Source organism: Arachis ipaensis, chromosome B04 (assembly GCF_000816755.2).
Source record: "Arachis ipaensis cultivar K30076 chromosome B04, Araip1.1, whole genome shotgun sequence".
NCBI lineage: Eukaryota > Viridiplantae > Streptophyta > Magnoliopsida > Fabales > Fabaceae > Arachis > Arachis ipaensis.
The window spans coordinates 56638306-56644321 of NC_029788.2; positions in this window are offsets into that span (position 1 = coordinate 56638306).

Sequence of the window (6016 nt, forward strand, 5' to 3'; positions counted from 1 at the left end):
CTTAAACTGTTGCTTGTCCTCAAGCAACTAGATAAATAAAATAGAATACAAATGAGTCAAGAAACAATAATATCTCAGAGTTTTTGAGTTGCAAGCTTTGTATTCACTGCTTTTTCTTGCTTCAAGAATCATTTTTTATGATTTTTTAGATTACCAATAACATGTCTCATGTTTATCATTCTTTTAAGAGCCAACATATTTAACATTCAAGAACATCAAATTCCAAAGACATATGCACTGTTCAAGCATTCATTCAGAAGGCAGAAAGCATTGCCACCACATGTAAACAATTAGAATTTGTTTTATTAAAAACTCGAAAATTATTGCCTCCTTGTTCTAAAGAAAATCTTCTATTTTATTCATGTTTTATGATGATGAGAAAAATAAATTATAGCTTAATTGGGGATAAAATCAAAATATAAATACTAATTGCCATTATATGACTCCTAAGGTGAAACTCAAATAATAGAAAAAAAGTTATCACAGGGTTAAGGTTAAGATCAGAACTCAACAACCTTGACTTTGGGAAGCGGATGCCTCTTTAGTCTATGGGGTGCTTGGCCCTTCAAGAGATAGTTTCTGACGCTTTAGTTCTCTTAATTCACGCGCTTGCACCTCTTGTTCTCTGAGCAGTTTGCAAAGCATGCTGTTTTAATTTTGCTGTTCTTCCTTCAATTGGTCCATGGTTTCTTGCAACTTAGTGACAGATGCCTCAAGATGCTCCCAGTATTCAAATTGAGGGAGTTCTGGTAGGAATTCTTGCGCCCTCCTCTTGATGGGGTCATCCTGCATTTGTTGTTTTTCCATTGTGATTTTAGTGATTGGTTGCTCCACTGAGATATACTCTGTTATTCCCATCTTTACTCCAGCATCTTTGCAGAGCATAGAGATTAGGCTAGGATAAGCCAACCTGGCATCCTTGGAACTTGTTGGAAAGTATGTAGAATTCAGATGGGATTAGTTGATGAACTTCTACTTCTTTTCTCAACATAATGCAATGGATCATCACTGCTCTTCTAATATTGACTTCAGAACGGTTGCTGGTGGGCAATATAGAACGCCCAATGAAGTCCAGCCATCCGCTGGCGACTGGTTTGAGATCTTCTCTCTTGAGTTGACTTGGGGCACCCTTCGTGCTGGTGGTCCACCTGGCTCCAGGGATGCATATATCCTCTAGAATCTTATCCAGGCCCTTGTTTGTTCTCATCATTCTCCTATTGAAGGAGTCTGGGTCATCTTTCAGCTGAGGTAGCTTAAAGATCTCCCTGATTTTGTCAGGGTGGATGTGAACAATCTTTCCTCTGACCACAGTCCTGTAGTCATAGAGGGCAGCTCCAGATATTCTCTGCCTGTCTGTTTGCAACAGATTAGCATAGAATTCTTGAACCATATTCCTTCCCACTTTCGTTTCAGGATTAGCTAGGACTTCCCAGTTCCTGTTTCGAATCTACTCTTGGATCTCCGGATATTCATCTTCTTTCAGATCGAACTTGACTTCCGGGATCACATATCTTAGACCCATTATTTTCTAGTAATGGTCTGAATGTTCTTTGGTTAAGAACCTCCCTTGATTCCAAAGTGGTTTTGGAAAACTCTCTTTCTTGCCTCTTGGAGTGGGTTGTTTTCCTTTAGGAGCCATGATCTTAGTGGGTATGGTTTAGTGATCACGGATAAACACACCAAACTTAGAGGATTGCTTGTCCTCAAGCAAAAGAAAAGAAAGGAGAGGGATAGAAGGAGAGCTAGTGTTGAATGGTGGATGAGAGGAAGGAGGCCGAATGTGTTTTTAAAAAGGACGAGGGTGGGTTTTCGAAAATAGGGAGAAAGATAAGATAGAAGATATGATTTAAAAAGAGATAAGTATGATAAGAAAAGATATAACTTAAAATTGAAAAGATATGAAAGATATTTGAAAAAGATAAATTTGGATTTTTTTTCAATAGTTAATATAGAGATTTGAAAAAGATATTGATTAGTTGAAAAGATTTTTGAATGAAAAGAGATAGATTTGTTTTGAAAATTTTGAAAAAGAGTTGAATTGGATAGAAAAAAGGATTTGTGCTTATGGATTAAGATACATTTGATATTTTTAAAGTGGGGTTTTTAGAAATTAGGGATTTTAGAAATCAGGGTTTGTAACATGTTTATGCAAGAAATCATGAATTGAAACATGAAAATTAAGATTAAAATGAAAAATATGAAGAAAAAAATGAATTTACCTCCTCCCCACCATCCTGGCGTTTGAATGCCCAAACGCTGCATGTTTTGGGCATTCAACGCCCAACTGCTGCTTCTCCTGGGCGTTCAACGCCCAGCTGTTGCTTTTTTCTGGCGTTGAACGCCAGGAACTCCTTTGTCACTGGGCATTTTTCTGAACACCCAGGACGCTGTAAATCTGGCGTTAAATGCCTAGATGGCTATCCTTACTGGCATTCAATGCCCAGTGGATGCTTCTTTTGGGCGTTGGACGCCCAAAACAGACTTTTACTGGCGTTTTCTTGCCAGTGAGCTCTTTTTCTCTGTTTTGTGTGCAGAATCCTTCTGTAACCCTGTAAACTTATACAATTGACTCCTTACCTTAGTATCAATGAACTTTATATAAACAAATAAAATCAAGAATAGGGCAAAATGCTTAGAGGAAGAGATGCCCCATGGCTGGGTTGCCTCCCAGCAAGCGCTTCTTTTTTGTCTTTAGCTGGACCTTGCTGAGTTTTTTAATCTAGCCTCAGCCTTGAGCACTCTTGCTCAACATTGCCTTCAAGATAATGCTTGATTCTCTGTCCATTAACAATGAACTTCTTATCAGAATCACTATCTTGAAGCTCCACATAACCATATGGTGATACACTTGTAATCACATATGGTCCTCTCCACCGGGACTTCAGTTTCCCGGGAAATAGCCTGAGCCTAGAGTTAAACAACAGAACCTTTTGTCCTGGTTCAAAGACTCTAGATGACAGCTTTCTGTCATGCCAACTTTAGAAGCTTGTCATGCCTCTGTCCCAGTACTGCACCAATGGCGTGATCACTAGCATCACACATTAATTCGAATGGTAATGTCCAGTCTGGTGCAGAGATAACTGGTGCTGTGACCAGCTTAGCTTTCAGAGTTTCAAACGCCTGCAGACACTCTGTGTCAAACACAAATGGCGTATCAGCAGCTAGCAGGTTGCTTAGAGGTTTTGCAATTTTCGGAAAATCCTTTATAAACCTCCTATAGAATCCTGCATGCCCCAGAAAGCTTCTGATTGCCTTGACATTGGCAGGTGGTGGTAATTTTTTAATTACCTCTATTTTGGCTTGATCCACCTCTATTCCCTTGTTTGAAATTTTATGCCCAAGGACAATCCCTTCAGTCACCATAAAGTGACATTTTTCCCAGTTTAAAACCAGGTTGGTCTCTTGGCATCTTTTCAAAATTAGTGTCAGGTGATCAAGATAGGAGCTGAATGAGTCTCCATATACTGAGAAGTCATCCATGAAGACTTCCAGAAATTTTTCCACCATATCAGAGAAAATAGAGAGCATGCATCTCTGAAAGGTTGCAGGCGCATTACACAGCCCAAAAGGCATCCTTCTGTAAGCAAATACTCCAGATGGACATGTGAATGCTATTTTCTCTTGATATTGGGGATCTACTGCAATTTGGTTGTAGCCTGAATAGCCGTCCAAAAAGCAGTAATAATTATGACCTGCTAGTCTTTCTAGCATCTGGTCTATGAATGGTAAAGGAAAATGATCCTTTCTGGTGGCTGTATTGAGCCTTCTGTAATCAATACACATGCGCCACCCTGTAATTGTTCTTGTAGGAACCAGTTCATTTTTTTCATTATGAACCACTGTCATGCCTCCCTTTTTAGGGACAACTTGAACAGGACTCACCCAGGGGCTATCTGAAATAGGATAAATAATCCCAGCCTCCAGTAATTTAGTGACCTCTTTCTGCACCACTTCCTTCATGGTTGGATTTAGCCGCCTCTGTGGTTAAACCACTGGCTTAGCATCGTCCTCCAATAAGATCTTGTGCATGCATCTAGCTGGGCTTATGCCCTTAAGGTCACTTATGGACCACCCAAAAAATGTCTTGTGTGTCCTTAGCACTTGAATTAGGGCTTCCTCTTCCTGTGGATTTAAAACAGAGCTTATGATCACTGGAAAAGTATCACCTTCTCCCAGAAATGCATATTTCAGGGATGGTGGTAATGGTTTGAGCTCGGGTTTAGGAGGTTTTTCTTCTTCCTGAGGAAATTTCAGAGACTCTTTCAATTCCTCTGAATCCTCTAGATCAGGTGGAATATCTTTAAAGATGTTTTCCAACTCTGATTCGAGACTCTCAGCCATGTTAATCTCTGAATCTCTTTTACTGAGTCAATAAGATCAACTTTTATGCAGTCTTTTGGTGTGTCTGGATGCTACATGGCATTGACAGCATTCAACTTAAACTCATCTTCATTAACTCTCAGGGTGACTTCCCCCTTTTGGACATCAATTAGAGTTCGTCCAGTTGCTAGGAAAGGTCTTCCTAGAATGAGAGTAGCACTCTTGTGCTCCTCCATCTCCAGCACTACGAAGTCAGTGGGAAAGGCGAATGGCCCAACCCTGACAATCATGTCCTCAATCACGCCTGATGGGTATTTAATGGAGCCATCAGCAAGTTGGAGACATATCCGGGTTGGTTTAACTCCTTCAGTTAAACCAAGCTTTCTGATAGTGGATGCAGGTATTAGGTTGATGCTTGCCCCAAGATCACATAAAGCTGTCCTGGTGCAATTTCCCTCTAATGTGCATGGTATTAGAAAGCTTCCGGGATCTTTAAGCTTTTCAGAATGACTGCACTGCATTCTTTAGTGAGGAGAACTCTTTCAGTTTCTCTCCAATCCTTCTTATGACTCAAGATCTCTTTCATGAACTTGGCATAAGAAGGTATTTACTCAAGTGCTTCTGCAAACGAAATCTTAATTTCAAGAGTTTTGAGATAATCTGCAAAGCGAGCAAATTGCTTATCCTGCTCCTCTTGGCGGAGTTTTTGAGGATAAGGTATCTTGACTTTATATTCCTCAAACTTGGTTGCTGTAGGTTTATTTCCTACAGAAATAGTTGAAGAAGCCTTTTTAGAGGGGTTGTCATCAGCACTTGTGTGTGTCTGATCCCTCTCTGGCATTTGAGTGCCAGAGTTGGAAGCTGGAGTGACGTTAGACGCCAATTTCTCATCTGTTCCTGGCGTCTGAATGCCAGAACTGTGCTTCCTTTGGGCGTTCAACGCCAGTTCCTTGCTTGTTTCTGGCGTTGAACGCCAGTCCTGAGCATGGTCTGGGCGTTCAGCGCCAGCCTTCCACCCAATTTCTGGCGTTTTAACGCCAGAATTATTTTTTCCTGGGCTCTTACTGTCCTCAGATGGATTTTGGGTGGTTTGCTCATTCCTTGGCTTCCTGCTGCCTTGAGGTAGGATATTTAATGTTTTCCCACTTCTTAATTGAACTGCTTGGCATTCTTCTGTTATTTGTTTTGACAGCTGCTGTTTTGTTTGCTTCAATTGTTCTTCCATATTTATATTAGCCATCCTTGTCTCTTGTAGTCTATCTTTGAATTCGGCTAACTGTTGTGTTAGAAAGTCCAATTGCTGATTGAATTCAGCAGCTTGTTCTACAGGACTGAGTTCAGCAGTTACTGTTTTAACCTCTTCTTTCATGGAAGGGTCACTGCTTAGGTACAGATGCTGATTTCTGGAAACTGTATCAATGAGCTCTTGAGCTTCTTCAATTGTCTTTCTCATGTGGATAGATCCACCAGCTGAGTAATCTAGAGAGATTTGAGCTCTTTCTGTAAGCCCATAATAGAAGATGTCTAACTGAACCCATTCTGAAAACATTTCAGAGGGGCATTTTCGTAGCATCTCTCTGTATCTCTCCCAGGCATCATAAAGAGATTCATTATCTCTTTGTTTAAAGCTTTGGATGTCCAGCCTTAGCTGTGTCATCCGTTTTGGAGGAAAGTATTGATTCAGAAATTTTTCTGT